We start from the raw sequence: 17,840 nt of genomic DNA, 5'->3' as shown, positions 1-17,840 counted from the left end.
CCTCCCAAAGTGCTGGGATTACAGGCACATGCCACCGCACCCAGCCCTTTTTTTTTTTTGAGACAGAATCTTGCTGTGTTGCCCAGGCTGGAATGCAATGGTGCGATCTTGGCTCACTGCAAGCTCTGCCTCCTGGGTTCACACCATTCTCCTGCCTCAACCTCCCAAGTAGCTGGGACTACAGGTGCCCGCCACCACACCTGGCTAATTTTGTGTGTGTCTGTGTGTTTTTAGTAGAGACGGGGTTTCACCGTGTTAGCCAGGATGGTCTCAATCTTCTGACCTTGTAATCCGCCCACCTCAGCCTCCCAAAGTGCTGGGATTACAGGCGTGAGCCACTGCGCCTGGCCTGCCACATTTCATTTCATCTAATCTCATCAGGCCTTCGGACTCTGACTGAATTACACTACCAGCTTTCCTATGTCTCTAGCTTACCAACAGCATATCGTAGGACTTCTCAGCCTCCATAACTGCATGACTCATTCCACATAATAAATCTCCTTTTGTGCATATATTTGTTTTGTTTCTCTAGAGAACCCTAATATATGAGCACAGATGCAAAAATCCTGAGCTAATAGTTTGCTCTACTGGATTGGCAAATACAATCTAGCAACCTATAAAAACAGATCATGATCAAGTTGGATTTATCCCATTTATCCCAGAAACGTATGGTTGGTTTAACATTCAAAAATTAATTAATGTTTTTCACTATGTTAACAGATTAAAGGAGAAAAAAGTCATATGGTCATCTCAATATAGGCAGATAAAAGTACTTAACACACTTTAACATCCATTTACGATTTCATCAAATAAAGCTCTGCGCAAACTAACAACAGAAGAAATCTTCTTTAATTTGATAAAGGATATTTGTAAAAACATACTGTAAACATCGTACTTAAATGCTGAAAGTTTTTCATTTGAGATCAGGAACAAGACAGGAAAGTCTGCTATCACTGTTTCTAGTCAACATTTCACTGGAGGGCCCAGCCATGAGGGAAAAAAAAAGAAATTAAAGGTAAGAAATTAAAGTAAAGGAAAAAACATAATTATGATTATTTACAGCTGATAATGATTATACACAAAAATCCAAAAATATATATAAATAAATTGTTGGCATTTAGAACAAGCAAGTTTAGCAAACATTTTAGATAATAAATCAATATATAAAAATCTATTTATTTATACCACCAACAAATAGAAATTTTAATTTTGTAAAAGATACCATTTACAATAGCATTAAAATATTACCAGTTACTTAGGAATAAATCTAATAAAGATGTTTAAGACCTTTATAGAGAAAATTATAAAACCTTGTTGAGAGACCTTAAAGAAAAGTAATATAGAGGAGACTGTCCAAGGATTGGAACAGTCAATATTAAAAATATGGCATTTCTTCCACAATTTATGCAAAAATTCAATGCAATCTTATCAAAATCATAAGTTTTTATGGAATTTGACAAACTGCTTTTAAAATTAATATAGAAATGCAAAAAGCCAAAACAATCAAGGCACTTGTATTAGTTTTCTAGAGATGCTCTAACAAAGAACACCACAACCAAGTGGTACTGGCTTCAAAAAGAAGTTTATTGTCTCACAGTTCTGATGGCTACAAGTTCAAAATTGAGGTATTTCCTGGTTGATGCTTCCCCTGAAGCCTGTACAGAGAATCCTTCCTTGTTTTTTCTCAGCTTCTGGTGGTTTCCTGGCAGTCTTTAATTTTCCTTGGCTTGCAGCTGCATAACTCCAACCTGCCTTCATCGTCGCATAGCATTCTCCTTGTGTGTTTCTGTCATCACATAGCCCTCATCGTACAAGGACATCATTTGTGCTGGATTAGGGGCCCACCCTACTCCAACATGTCCTCATTTTAACTAATGAGGACATTATCTGCAATTACTTTATTTCCAAATAAGGTCACATTCTGAGATATGAAAACTTCAACATATGTTTTTGGGGGAGACACAATTCAGACTATAACAAAACACTTGAAGACAAAGAACAAAGAGGAAGATGTGTGTTACTAGACATCAAGATATATTCTAAAGCTATAGTGAGTGAGACAATGTGGTATTGGCACATGCATAGGGAAATAGATGAATATACACAGAAAGACAACTCACAAACAGCTCAGAAACAGACTTGTGTGAAATCTGATTTATGACAGAGATGTCATTGCAGAGCAGTGGAGATGGAATGGACTTTCCAATAAATAATACTGCACAATGAAAAAATGAAATTAGACCCCTCTTTCACAGCATATGGAAAAATAAAACACAATGGATGTGAGAATAGAATACACACAGAATGGTTTCTTCTTGACCTTGGACTAGGGAAGGATTTCCTAAACCACTCATTATGAAGAAAAAGACTGACAAAATTAATTTTAGAACTTCTACTTATAAAAGGCAATACAGAAAGAGCAAAAAGTCAACCCTCAGAGTAAGAAAAGATATTTGCAACATATATACGGGCATAACTTTGGAGACAGTGCCAGTTCAGTTACACACCACCTCAATAAAACTGATATTACAATAATATGAGCCACACAATTGCAATAATATGAGCCACCCAGTGTATATGAAGTTGTATTTATATTATACATAGTCTAATTCAATGTACATAGCATTATGTCTGAAAAAAACAATGTATGTACTTTTATTTTTAAAAATGCTTTATTGCTAAAAAGTGCTAATGATCACCTAGGCCTTCAGCAAGTAATAATCTTTTTGCTGGTAGAGAGTTTTGCCTCAATGTTGATGGCTGCTGACTGATCAGAATGGTGGCTGCTGAAGGTTGGGTGGCTGTGGCAATTTCATAAAACAAGACGACAATGAGCCAGGCGTGGTGGCTCATGCCTGTAATACCAAAACTTTGGGAGGACAAGGCGGGAGGGTTATTTGAGACTAGGAGTTTGAGACCAGCCTAAGCAACATAGTGAGACCCTATGTCTATTAAAAAAAAAAAAAAAAAATTTAAATAGCTGGGTTTGGTGGTACGTGCCTGTAGTCCTAGCTACTTGGGAGGCTGAGGCAGGAGGACTGCTTGATTCCAGGAGTTTGAGATTACAGTGAGCGATGATTGTACCACTGCTTTACAGCCTGGGTGACAGACAGCAAGATCCTGTCTCAACAATAACAACAAAAGAAAACAATCAAATTTGCTTTGCTGCATTGATTAGCTCTTTTCACACACATACACACACACACACAAAATTTATGCAATGTTGTTTGATAGCATTTCACCCACAGAAGAACTTCTTTCAAAATTGGAGTCAATCTTCTCAAACCCTGCCACTGCTTTATCAAGTAAGTTTATGTAATATTCTAAATCCTTTGTGGTCATTTAAACAATTGTTTACAACATCTTTAGCAGGAGTAGGTTCCATATCAAGAAACCACTTTCTTTGCTCATTCATAAGAAGCAACTCTGCATTTAAGTTTTATCATGAGAGTCCAGCAATTCGGTCACATCTTCAGGCTCCACTTCTAGTTCTCTTGCTATCTCCACCATATCTGCAAATACTTCATCCACTGAAGTCTTGAACCTCTCAAAGTCATCTATGAGGGGTGGAATCAACTTCTTCCAAATTCCTGTTAATATTGATATTTGACCTTGTCTCATGAATCAAAAGTGCTCTTAATGGCTTCTAGAGTAGTGAATCCTTTCCAGGTTTTTCTTTTTTTTTCCAGTGTCTGATGAGGGCTACTCTCTGCGTTAAAGGTGGCACCTTCCTGTTGCATCCTCGCATGGCAGAAGGGGAAAGCAGTCTCCCCACAGCCTCTTTTATAAAGGCACTAATCCCATTTGTGAGGGCTCCACCCCTCTGCCCCAATCACCTCCCAAAGACCCTACCTCCTAGTACCATCACCTTGAGGGTTTTCTTTCTTTCTTTTTTTTTTTTTTCTCTTCAATTTGTATTTTAAGTTCAGGAGTACATGTGCAGGATGTCCATGTTTGTTACATAGGTAAATGTGTGCCATGGTGGTGTGCTGCACAGATCATCCCATCACCTAGGTATTAATCCCAGCATCCATTATTCTTCCTGATGCTCTTCCTCCCCCAATCCCCCACAACAAGCCTTAGTGTATGTTGTTCCCCACCATGTGTTCATGTGTTCTCATCATTCAGCTCCCACTCATTTATATAAGTGAGGACATGCAGTGTTTGGTTTTCTGTTCTTATGTTACTTTCCTGAGGATAATGGCTTCCAGCTCCATCCAAGTCCCTGCAAAGGACATAATCTCATTCCTTTTTAGGACTGCACAGTATTCCATGGTATATATGTATCACATTTTCTTTATCCAGTCTATCATTGATGGGCATTTGGGTTGATTCCATATCTTTGCTATTGTGAATACTGCTGCAATGAACATACACATGCATATATATTTATAATAGAATAATTTACATATTTGGGGGTACACACCTAGTAATGGGATTGCTCAGTCAAATGGTATTTCTGCCTCTAGATCTTTGAGAGGTTGCCACACCATCTTCCACAATGGTTGAACTAATTTACACTCCCATCAACAGTGTAAGTGTTCCTTTATCTCTGCAACCTTGCCAGCATCTGTTGTTTCTCAACTTTTTAATAATACTCATTTTAGCTGGCATTAGATGGTATCTCATTGTGGTTTTGATTTGCATTTCTCTAATGATCAGTGATATTGAGCTCTTTTTCATGTCTGTTCATGTCCTTTGACCAATTTTTAATGGGGTTGTTTTTTGTTTGTTTTTTGAGACGGAGTCTCACTCTATTGCCCAGGCTGGAGTGCAGTGGCGAGATCTTGGCTCACTGTAACCTCCGCCTCCCAGGTTCAAGTGATTCTCCTGCCTCAGCCTACCAAGTAGCTGGGATTACAGGCGTGTGCCACCATGCCCAGCTAATTTTTGTATTTTTTTCTTTTTTTTTTGAGACGGAGTCTCACTCTGTCCCCCAGGTTAGAGTGCAGTGGCACGATCTCGGCTCACTGCAAGCTTCACCTCCCGGGTTCCCTCCATTCTCCTGCCTCAGCCTCCCGAGTAGCTGGGACTACAGGCGCCCGCCACCTCGCCCGGCTAATTTTTTGTATTTTTAGTAGAGACAGGGTTTCACCATGGTCTCGATCTCCTGACCTTGTGATCCGCCCGCCTCGGCCTCCCAAAGTGCTGGGATTACAGGCGTAAGCCACCGCTCCCGGCTTAATTTTTGTATTTTTAATTGTGAAGGGGTTTCACTATGTTGGCCAGGCTGGTCTCGAACTCCTGACCTCAAGTAATCCTCCCACCCTGGCCTCCCAAAGTGCTGGAATTACAAGTGTGAGCCACCATGCCTGGCCTTGTTTTTATCTTGTAAATGTAAGTTTCTTGTAGACTGGATATTAGACCTTTGTCAAATGGATAAATTGCAAAAATGTTCTCTCATTCTGTAGATTGTCTGTTCACTCTGATAGTTTCTTTTGCTGTGCAAAAGCTCTTTAGTTTAATTAGACCCCACTTGTCAATTTTTGTTTTTGTTGCAAATGCTTTCAGCATTTTTGTCATGAAATTTTTGTCTGTGCCTATGTCTCGCTCTGTCACTCAGGCTGGAGAGAAGTGGCGCGATCTCGGCTCACTGCAACCGCCACCTCCCGGGTTCACGCCATTCTCCTGCCTCAGCCTCCCGAGTAGCTGGGACTACAGGCGCCTGCCACCATGCCCGGTTAATTTTTTTTTGTATTTTTAGTAGAGACGGGGTTTCACCATGTTAGCCAGGATGTTCTCAATCTCCTGACCTTGTGATCCCCCCGCCTCGGCCTCCCAAAGTGCTGGGATTACAGGCGTGAACCACCGTGCACGGCCTCTTCTAGAGTTTTTATAGTTTTGGGTTTAACATTTAAGGCTTTAATCCATCTTGAGTTAATTTTTCTATATGGTGTAAAGAAGGTGTCCAGTTTCACTTTTCTAAACATGGCTAGCCAGCACTCCCAGCACCATTTATTAAATAGGAAGTACTTTCACCATTGCTTGTTTTTGTCAAGTTTGTTGAAGATCAAATGGTGTAGGTGTGCAGTCTTGTTTCTGAGTTCTCTATTCTGTTCCATTGGTCTATGTGCCTATTCTTGTACCAGCATCATACTGTTCTGGTTACTATAGCTTCGTAGTACAGTTTGAAGTCAGGGAGCATGATGCCTGCAGCTTTGTTCTTTTTGTTTAGGATTATCTTGGCTATTCGGGCTCTTTGTGGTTCCATATGAATTTTAAAATAGTTTTATCTAATTCTGTGAAGAATGTCAGTGGTAGTTTAATGGGAATAGCACTTAATCTATAAACTACATTGGGGCAGTATGGTCATTTTCATGATATTGATTCTTCCTGTCCAATGAATGTGGAATGGTTCTCCATTTGTGTCCTCTCTGATTTCTTTGAGCAGTGATTTGTAGTTCTCGTTGAAGAGGTCCTTCACTTCCCTTGTTAACTGTATTTTTATGTATTTTATTCTTTTTGTAGCAATTGTTAATGGGACTTCATAATTTTTAAGGGCTCTGGGATTTAGGGAATGGTAAATGAGCACAGGCTTCAACTTAAAGTCACCAGCTGCATCAGCCTTTAACAAGTGAGTCAGCCTGTTCTTCGAAGCTTTGAAGCCAGGCATTAACTTCTCCTCTCTAACTGTGCAAGTCCTCATGGCATCTTCTTCCAATAGAAGGGTGTTTTGTCTACATGGAAAATCTGTTGTTTATATAGCCACCTACATTAATTATCTTAGCTAGATCTTCTGGATACCCTGCTGCAGCTTCTCTATCAACACTTGCTGCGTCATCTTGAACTTCATATGTTAAGGAGATGGCTTCCTTCCTTAAACCTCATGAACCAACTTTGGCTGGCTTACAATCTTTCTCCTGCAGCTTCCTCACCTCTCTCAGCCTTCTCAGATTTGAAGAGAATTAGGGCCTTGATCTGGATAAGGCTTTGGCTTAAAGGAATGCTGTAGTTGGTTTGATCTTCTATCCAGGCTACTCACACTTTCTCCATATCAACAATAAGGTTGTTTCACTTCCTTATCATTCATGTGTTCACCACAGGAGTACTTTAGTTTTCTTCAGAACTTTCTTTCAATGCACAATGAACTGTTTGGCACAAGAGGTTGGTCTATCTTGGCTTTAAGCATGCTTTCCTCAACTAAGCTCAATCATTTTCAGTTTTTGATTTAAAGTAAGAGATGTATGACTCTTCCTTTCATATCAACAGTTAGAGGTCATTGTAGGGTTATTAATTGGCCTAATTTCAATATTACTGTGTCTCAGGGAATAGGGAAGCCCAAAGAGAGAGAGAGATAGGGGAACAGTCAGTCAGTGGAGCAGTCAGAACACACCATTTGACTTATCTTATATCTAACTTATTTATCAATTAAGTTCTCTATCTTACATGGGCATGATTTATGGTGTCCCACAACAACTACAGTGTACCATCAAAGATCACTTATCACACATCACCAAAGCAAATATAATAATAATTTAAAAGTTTGAAATATTGCAAGAATTAACAAAATATGACACAGAGACACAAAGGGAATCCATGCTGTTGAAACACCTGCTCAATATGGAGTTGCCACAACCTTCAATTTGTAAAAAAAAAAAAAAAAATGCAGTATCTGTGAAGCACAATAAAGCAAAGCTACAATAAAACAAGGTATCAGCCGGGCGCGGTGGCTCAAGCCTGTAATCCCAGCACTTTGGGAGGCCGAGACGGGCGGATCACGAGGTCAGGAGATCGAGACCATCCTGGCTAACACGGTGAAACCCCGTCTCTACTAAAAAATACAAAAAGCTAGCCGGGCGAGGTGGCGGGCGTCTGTAGTCCCAGCTACTCGGGAGGCTGAGGCAGGAGAATGGCATAAACCCGGGAGGTGGAGTTTGCAGTGAGCTGAGATCCGGCCACTGCACTCCAGCCTGGGTGACAGAGCAAGACTCCGCCTCAAAAAAAAAAAAAAAAAAAAAAAAAAAAAAAAATGCCTGTAACTGACAAAGTATTAGTATCCAGGACATGAAGAAACTCCTCCAAATAACAAGGAAAACCAGGAGTAAAACTAGTGAAAAAGACTTGAACAAACACTTCTCAAAAGAGAAAATCCCAACAACCAATACCATATTTTTAAATCTTCAGTGTCATTATTTGTCAGGGAAATGTATTTTTTTTTTGTTCTTTTTTTTGTTTGTTTTTTGTCTTTTTAGGGAAATGTATTTTAAAGTCACAATGAAATACCACTACTCATCTATCAGATGAGCAAAAATATAAAAGTCTAATACAGACTACATTATACAGATGGAATTAACTGTATTAACTGTAATAACTGTGTTACCAAAATATGGAGCATCAGGAACTTACATAATGTGAATGATGTAAATTGCTACAAATCATTTGAAAATGTGTTGTATTATCTAAAGAAGTTGAAGATATGCTTACCTCATGACCTTGAAATTCTACCCCCAATCTTTATCTTAGAGATTGTATGTTTAAATTTACCAGGGTATATGTACAAGAATATCCACAGAAGCATTGTTTATCGTCACCCAAAACTGGAAACAATTCAAATGTCCATTAGCAAAAGAATGGATAAATAAAGCATGATCTTTTTTTTTAGCAACAGTGTCTCACTATGTTGCCTCTCCCTGGCCTCAAATTCCTGAGCTCAAGTGATCCTCTTGTCTCAGTTTCCTGAGGAGCTGTGATTACAGGAAGCTCCTCTCCACCCAGCAAGTGCACACCACTCCACCCAGCAAGTGTGGCCTTAATCAGCAATGAGAATGAACAATTCATAACTATAAATAATAATCAGAATAATTTTTCATTCTTTTGAGATGGAGTTTTGCTCTTGTGGCCCAGGCTGAAGTACAGTGGCACGATCTCAGCTCTCTGAAACCTCCAGCTCCTAGGTTCAAGTGATTCTCCTGCCCAGCTTCCCAAGTAGCTGGGATTACAGATGCCTGCCACCATGCCCAGCTAATTTTTGTCTTTTTAGTAGAGACAGGGTTTCACCATGTTGGCCAGGCTGGTCTCGAACTCCTGACTTCAGGTAATCTACCCACCTCAGCCTCCCAAAGTTCTGGGATTACAGGCATGAGCCACCATGTCTGACCAGGAATAATTCTTAAAACAAAGTCAGTAGAAGAAAAGAAAAGTCACACAGTAAGAATACATACAATAATGATTCCATCTACATAAACATCAAAAACAGGGAAACACAAACTATATTACTCAGGGGTATACACCCAAGTAGTAAGATGACAATGAAAAACAAGAAAAGTACTTCTATAAAAGTCAGGAGAGTGATTTTCCCTGGTGAAAGAAAAGGAACTTGGGATTGAGAGAAGGACAATTGGGAAGACAGACATAGGAAGCTTCCTATGTGTCAATAATGTTATATTTCCTCACCTGGGTGGTAGTTTTCATGGATATTCACTTTCCAGATATTTGTTAAGCTATACATATGAGTTGTATGCACTTTTTGTATCCTATATTTCACAATATTTAAGTTGTTTAAAACATTTTTAAGCCCAAATTGTCTGGAAGAGAATAAACAAGTCAATCTTTTAGTCAAGAGAGAAGCCTGTGATTTTGAAAAGAGACCCCTCTAAGTGCCATAAGTGGATACATCATTGAAGATTTTCTGAGCAGGGAATAATAATAATATCAGACTTGGGCTTCAGGAAGTTAGAAATGGGACAGTAAATAGTCTGAAGGCAAGAAAATTGTAGAGAGATGGGGGCTCAGAATTGGATTGCATCTGTTAGAATTGGGTAGGTATGAGAGCTTGCAGGAAGGTAAACTGTATACAACTTAGCAACTGGTCAGCAGAGCAAAGAATAAGGCAGAGAAAAATTAAATATGGCTGGAGATCCCAATCCTGGGTGATTTTCATGGATGGTTCTATCATTAACTCAAAAGGGACTCAAATAAGGCTTCACTATTTCAGGGCTTATGTTCTTGCTTTTTGTTTTGTTTCGGTTTGTCTTTTTTGTGGTTCAAGATGTACTGTTTATGTTGCTCTCAGAGTTGAAGTCATCTGCAGTAAGTATCACATTGAAAAAGTGTTGAGGAAAACACAAAATGCTTGAGAAGGCCAGTGTGAGAAATATGAGAGAGTAATTATAGATTTCAAAGATAATAAAGTATCAGAGATGGCCTGTAATTACACTTGTAATTCTAGCACTTTGGGAGGCTGAAGCAGGTGGATCACTTGAGCCCAGGAGTTCAAAACCAGCCTAGCCAACATGGTGAAACCTCGTCTCTCCTAAAAATACAAAAAAAAATTAGCCAGGTATGGTGGCAGGTACCTGTAATCCCAGTTACCTGGGAGGCTAAGGCAGGAGAATTGCTTGAACCCAGGAGGCAGAGGTTGTAGTGAGCCAAGATCACATCACTGCACTCCAGCCTGGGCGACAGACTGAGACTCCATCTCAAAAAAAAAATAAAAAATAAAATAAAATATCAGAGATGGTGAAAACAGGAAAGTCATCCAATCCATCCTTATCAATATATGTTTGGGAAAAATGAGCTGAGAACCGGCCACTGCACTCCAGCCCGGGCAACAGAGCAAGACTCCGTCTCAAAAAAAAAAAAAAAAAAAAAAAAAAATGAGGCCTAGAGAAAGGACTTACTAAAAAGCAAAGTTTGAACTATACGGCTATCAACACATAGGACAGTATTCTTCTTTAAGCCTTACCATTTTGTCATGTAAAATCAAAGTCCTTTGGAGCCCAATTCCTTCTTTGTGAGTTATGTAATACATGCATAGGAATAGAATCCTAGCATGAGCAGTAAAACAAGCATTTCCCATGCTTTCAAATGCAAGTTAGGTACCTTGGATTATACTTCTTTTGATCTTGGCCAGACTTTTTGGTGTGGGGGATTGGGGAGAGGAACACAGTATTTCTTTTTAAATTCATTTAAAAAGTTAGAAGTATTGTAGGGATAAATTTAGAAAAAAAAATTATCTAATAGTATAGCATTTTATATTAAACTGGTATTTTAAAAAATATTTCTAGCTTCCTAATTTCTTAATCTAATCAAGAGCTCACTTTGCATTAAATTAATCCTAAGAACAGCTAAAATAAACGTACTTATTTAATCACAGAAGTTATTAAGACACTATTAAGATATGGGAAAATTTCAAATCTCTTGCTAATATCAAATCACATTATTAAGTTGTTCTGATAATGAAAAGTTTAAGTGCAGCTTGAAGACAAGACTAAAAGGGTAAAGAAACACTTCACTAGTCTTCTACCACATTTTAATCATACCAGAGAATAGTAAAATCTGCTAATATGTGTAAAATAGCCAAATGAGGAAGCCACAGAAAATATCCACCTATAAAACTGCGGTACTAGTTTTAAAATAATCAGTTTCTGTTTTTAATTATCTTCTAATTTACAGAAGAGCAATCTGAATGTATATTTTAGGAAAAATTGTAATTAGATAAGGCCCATTTTCTTAAAGTTACCCATTTTAGATTCAAATATGAAAAATTGTCAAAAATAATATGAAGGCAGCTGTTTCCAATTATACTTATTTTGACAACTGAAAATGAGTAAACAAACCAAAAATAGTTTAATATTTTAATCAATGTAGCTTAATACTAAACAAAATAATTATGCTTTATATTAAAGTACAATTTAAGAAACACATGTTAATGTTTAAATAGAAAGGAATTATTTTCCCAAGTTCTCAGAAATTCATTTTTATACAAATTCAGGTAAACAAATTCAGGCAGATAAAGTATATCTTCATAAACACAAACATTCCAAAGACGTCATGCCCAGTCTCTAAGTCAGATATTCAAATTGACTCAACGCAAGTTCATAAAAGGTTTCCACAATATTTGTTATTTGAAAGATAAGTCAAAATAGAATGTCAATACAATAATAGTATAAATGTGACTCAATTCTCCTAAATATTTTCCATTCTGCCAAAGGTAGATTTCTACCCTAATTCTTAAAAAACTACAAAACTATTTTCTAGTAGGGAAACTTCAACTTTCTGACTTTCTATTTAGAAGGAATGTTTTTCATGCATCAAAACAAACATATAAATAATAAGGACAAGGCAAAAAGAAGGGAAACATGAGCAAGAGAATTAGTTGTCAGTCATATAAAAGAGCTAGAAAATACTGCAGAAACAATACAGGAATCTGGGTTTTTCTCATCTAGACTGCTATGAAATATTTGGAACACCATTTAAACACTTTGTATTTTTTGGTTAAAACATCTTTCCAATAAGGACCCACCCTTCTTTCATTACAAATCTGCATTTTTCTTTGAAGCTTTCATTAAGACCTTTTAATAGAAGGAATAAGGATTTTTCTCAAGAGAAAAGAAGTGAAGATTCAAAGGCAGCTCTAACCTTATATATAATATACTATGAGACACTAGAAAACTTGCCTGCTCCCAGACAGACAGGTTCAATTTGCCTGACATCACCTAAAATTTCCACAAATTGGTTATACTTACAGATTTTTGGGGGGGATCAGAAATTAATTCTAAAAGATTCCTGTTATTAAAGTGCAAAATGGTATATTCCTGCTATTTATCTTTCCAGTAAGCTAGCTGGCTATGCCTGTTTGGGAGCAAATACATAAGGGAAGGGGACACTCAACTATTTCAGGTCAGTGGCTGGGCACTGTGGCTCACACCTGTAATCCTAGAACACTTTGGGAGGCCGAGGCGAGAGGATCACCTGAGGTCAGGAGTTCAAGACCAGCCTGGCCAACATGGTGAAACCCCATCTCTACTGAAAAAATAAAAATTAGCCAGGCATGGTGGCAGGTGCCTGTAATCCCAGCTACTTGGGAGGCTGAGGCAGGAGAATCACTTGAACCTGGGGGGCAGAGGTTGCAGTGAACTGAGATTGCACCGCTGCACTCCAGCCTGGGCGACAGAGCGAGACTGTGCCTCAACAATAAATAAATAAATAAATAATAAATAGACTGTTTCAGGTCAGCAGCTGTCCATCCTTACCAAGGACAGTAGGGTAACGAAGAGATCCAGAGCATGGGGTATGGTCTAAAGGCAAATCTGTGAGGGTTTTGAGGGGGGTGTCCTTAAACAAAGCCATGTGGGAATAGTCATGTTATACCAGAAACGGGGACAGTAAAAGAACTAAAAAACACCATTTTCCTACTTTACCATTTGATTTCCTAAATACTTTTCATTGCCAGAGGTAGCTTCACTCACAGTATAATAGTATCGATTGAATGTACCAGAAAAAAGCAACATGCTACCGTACTGTAAGTTTTGTATTTCTCCATGTTTGGAAAAGGAGCTGTTTCTTCATATAAATCTGTGCCTTGTTTTCTGCCTTTGAGTAGTAATTCTGCTTTTCCCTAATTCCTTATCTGCCTAGTCCTGCAGCAGGTTAGGCATAAAACACAGGCCCAGTGAGGATCATTCCACCTTAATATTAAACAATCAGGCCAAGGGCAGGAAGGAGCCAGGAGTAGCCATCTTTGCATATTTCTAAAACGAAAAGCCATGACTTTGCTTATTTAAAGTGTCAAGCCATCTCATGGACTAACAGGATCAAAACCAGATGGTTAGCCTGTTTTAAAGATTACCCTGTTTTTCCTAAGAAAAAATAACCCTAGTTAGCCTAAAAACTATAATCTAATTTTTATCTTAAAAAAATAAAAAACTCTTGAAAGTAAATTATTTCACACACACAGACCCAAAAACACCATAGTTTACTTGGGTGGAAGGGAGGGGAGGGAAAGAAAAAGAAAAGAGACATAAATTGAGGTTTGTGTGGAGCGTAAGTAATTTGAACCCTGGACATGGGCATAGATCTTTACCATTAGTAATTCTTCTGCTATTCCGGGGGAGAGGAGAGTTAAAGCTAGGGTTGAAAACAATTCAGGATTGACCAGAGATTAAAGCACTAATTCCAATGCGGGTGGGGGATCAGATTCAGAAATACTGGAAAGCTTTGTATTCCTCACCCTGTGTCTTGGAACTGCCGGATCAGAAGTTGGCAACTCTAGATTAAACATCATAACAGCTGGGATGAGGAAACTCTTCACAGAAGGGCCACCCCAAAAGTCAGGAATGAAAAAATGCTAGAGGAATAAACACAAGGAAATCCCTCAGGAAAACATATCTGGCCACTGGGTGGGTATCAGCTTTGTGTCATATTTGGTATGCACTGGAATTTTTTTTTTTCTTTAAAATAAAGATTATTTTTCCTTTCAGAAAGTTTTCTCATTTTTAGGTATTCACTCATCTTTCCTAGAAACTTCAATTCTAAGTATATATTGCTTATTATAAGGCTTTATTTTGAGGGGACCTCTGAGGCCCCTCAAGTGATGTGAAAACAGAGTACTTAGAAAGTATAACAAGGTGGGAACCAAACCCATGAACAGGTAGTTTGAGACCCTAGAAAACAATTCTTAGTCAAAACAAGGATCAAAATCAAGGGCAGAGAGAGGTCTAGAAAGACAACAAAATATCCTGTCGGGCGCAGTGGCTCATGCCTGTAATCCCAGCACTTTGGGAGGCCGAGGTGGGCGGATCACAAGGTCAGGAGATCGAGACCATCCTGGCTAACATGATGAAACCCTGTCTCTACTAAAAATACAAAAAATTAGCCAGGTGTGGTGGCGGGCGCCTGTAGTCCCAGCTACTCGGGAGGCTGAGGCAGGAGAATGGCGTGAACCTGGGAGGCAGAGCTTGCCGTGAGCCAAGATCTCGCCACTGCACTCCAGCCTGGGCGACAGAGCAAGACTCTGTCTCAAAAAAAAAAAAAAAAAGAACACAATAAAATATCCTTAATTTAGCTTTTTAACCTTAAAGAGAAATCCAGAAAAACAAAGCTTTCTATATAGAATGTGCTTTTCCCCCATTGAACAATGAATTATCTAGGTAAATGTCAGAGAAACTACCAGAATACCTTCACTCTAAGTTGCCACATAGACAGATACATTTCTTCTGTATACTAAGGAAGAAATAGAGCTCTAGGCCGGATGCGGTGGCTCGCAACTGTAATCCCAGCACTTTGGGAGGCCGAGGCGGGTGAATCACCTGAGCTCAGGAGTTCCAGACCAGCATGACCAACATGGAGAAATCCTATCTCTACTAAAAATAAAAAATTAGCCGGGTGTGGTGGTGCATGCCTGTAATCCAGCTACTCAGGAGGCTGAGGCAGGAGAACTACTTGAACCCGGGAGGCAGAGATTGTGGTGAGCCGAGATCGCACCATTGCACTCCAGCCTGGGCAATAAGAGTGAAGCTCCATCTCAAAAAAAAAAAAGAAAAGAAAAGAAACAGAGTTCTAATACAAGAGATGACGTTTGTACTAGACTTTTTTTTTTTTTTTTTTTGAGACGGAGTCTCGCTCTGTTGCCCAGGCTGGAGTGCAGTGGCCGGATCTCAGCTCACTGCAAGCTCCGCCTCCCGGGTTCACGCCATTCTCCTGCCTCAGCCTCCTGAGTAGCTGGGACTACAGGCGCCCGCCACCTCGCCCGGCTAGTTTTTTGTGTATGTTAGTAGAGACGGGGTTTCACCATATTAGCCAGGATGGTCTCGATCTCCTGACCTCGTGATCCGCCCGTCTCGGCCTCCCAAAGTGCTGGGATTACAGGCTTGAGCCACCGCGCCCGGCCTAGACTTTTTTTTTTTAACTGACTTTAGGGGAACAAGTCACTGGAATATGGCACCAAAACATCTTCTCTGGAAACCTAAAGAATCTAAACTAATTATTGGACAGGGCTACCTGGAAAATCTAGATGAGAGCTCCTTTAAGCCAGGGAAAGACTATACAATGTTTTTGAACACTAGCTTGGCAGTCAAGCATATTCTGGATGTGAATTATGCTTCTACCAGTCGCCATATCTGTGATCTCAGGCAAGTTGGTTAGCCTCTAGAAGCAAAGGTTTCTCAGCTATGAAAATGGAGCTAATACTAAGCTCCTCTGCAGGGTTGTTATGAGAATTAAATGAAATGGTGTGTGTAAGTTCTGGTACAAGACAGACAAATAATAATAAAGCTAAACTGTATCTAGTGATAGCTAAGTGTCAGGCACTGTTCACCCGTATTCTTAATTTAAACTTCACAGCAATCCTATATGACATGCTATTAGTAGCCACATTTCACAGATGAGGAAACTGAGGTTTAAGTAATTTGTCTGTGGTCCATCAGGAAGTAGTAAAGGTAGGACCCAAACCCAACTACCCTTACCCACTATGTAACTACTACCTTTCAATACTCGTCGGTATACCCCCAGTACCAAGCACAAGCCTAGCATATTAGGCATTCAATAAATAATGTATTGTGTTGAATTTAATCTCTCCGCATTACTTAGCGCTGAGACTGGCAAGCAAGTCAACTGTCCAGGCCAGGCGCGGTGGTTCACGCCTGTAATCCCAACACTTTGGGAGGTCAAAGCAGTAGGATCGTTTGAGCTCAGGAGTTCAAGACCAGCCTGGGCAACACAGTGAGACCTCATCTCTACAAAAAATCAAAAACTGAGGCAGGGGGATCGCTTGAGCCCGTAAGGTCGAGGCTGCAATGAACCGTGATCGCATCACTACACTCCCACCTGGGTGACAGAGCAAGACCCTGTCAAAAAGAAAAAAAGGAAAAGGAAAGGAATGGATGGGAACTGTCCAAACAACCAAATAAATTGTATTCATATTTACAATACCAAAAGGCATGATTGTCATTTTCTTCATTGCTTTTGTTTTTCTTAATTTAAGTGAACTGAATAAGAGTTTGGGTAATAGAGTACACTCTAATGTTCATGAATGTTACAAGAAAACTATAGGCCGGGCGCGGTGGCTCAAGCCTGTAATCCCAGCACTTTGGGAGGCCGAGACGGGCGGATCACGAGGTCAGGAGATCGAGACCATCCTGGCTAACACGGTGAAACCCCGTCTCTACTAAAAAAAAAATACAAAAACTAGCCGGGCGAGGTGGCGGGCGCCTGTAGTCCCAGCTCCTCGGGAGGCTGAGGCAGGAGAATGGCGTAAACCCGGGAGGCGGAGCTTGCAGTGAGCTGAGATCCGGCCACTGCACTCCAGTCCGGGTGACAGAGCGAGACTCCGCCTCAAAAAAAAAGAAAAAAAAAAAAAACTATAGACCTGGCGAGGCACAGTGGCTCACGCCTGTAATCCTAGCACTTTGGGAGGCCAAGGCAGGCAGATCATTTGAGGTCAGGAGTTTGAAACCAGCCTGGCCAACACGGTGAAACCCCACCTCTACTAAAAATACAAAAATTACCCAGGCGTGGTGACAGGTGCCTGTAATCCCAGCTGCTGAGGAGGCTGAGGCAGGAGAATTACTTGAACCCAGGAGGCGGAGGTTGCAGTGAGCCAGGATCACGTCACTGCACTCTAGCTTAGGGGACAGAGTGAGACTTCATTTCAAAAAACAAAAAAAAGGAAAAGAAAACTACAGACCAATATTGCTTAGGAAAATAGAAATAAAAATCATCAACAAAGTACTAGCAAACCAAATCCAGCAACATGTATTATATATTGTGATTATATATTGTGAATATTATATATTGTGAAAGAATTATATATCATGATCAAGTGAGATTTATCCCAGAAATGCACAGCTGAAAATCGGTGTGATAATCACGAATAGCCTCAAAGATATGACATGCAGCATTTTGTCATTTTACTAAGAAGCAAATTTGAATCACACACAACATGAGATTGATGCGTACAGGTTAGGTGTAGGAAGGTGTTTGGTGTGTGCACTGAGAAAGGGCCCACTTGGAAGGCAGATTTGCCCTTTTCTATAGGTCATTATCTTGGTAATAATTCCTATGAAGTTGTGGCGGGAGAGGCTTCTTTATGGAAAAGTGTGCCTGAAATGTCAGCCAAAGAT

At 39.7% G+C, this 17,840-nt stretch overlaps 1 long non-coding RNA gene across 1 annotated transcript; it reads right to left on the bottom strand.

Moving 5' to 3' along the window:
• Positions 1-271: 271 nt before the first annotated feature.
• On the bottom strand, positions 272-16,632 carry LOC117062920. Its single transcript, XR_004428625.1, has 3 exons — positions 16,622-16,632; positions 7,342-7,345; positions 272-373 (listed from the first exon to the last, which is right to left on the bottom strand). It is a non-coding gene; the product is annotated as an uncharacterized LOC117062920 (long non-coding RNA).
• Positions 16,633-17,840: the final 1,208 nt, after the last annotated feature.

This window comes from Trachypithecus francoisi, unplaced genomic scaffold (assembly GCF_009764315.1).
Source record: "Trachypithecus francoisi isolate TF-2019V2 unplaced genomic scaffold, Tfra_2.0 Lachesis_group17, whole genome shotgun sequence".
NCBI classification, from domain to species: Eukaryota; Metazoa; Chordata; class Mammalia; order Primates; family Cercopithecidae; genus Trachypithecus; species Trachypithecus francoisi.
The sequence above is the reverse complement of the archived record's forward strand: the minus strand, read 5'-3'. Positions and strand labels throughout refer to the sequence as shown.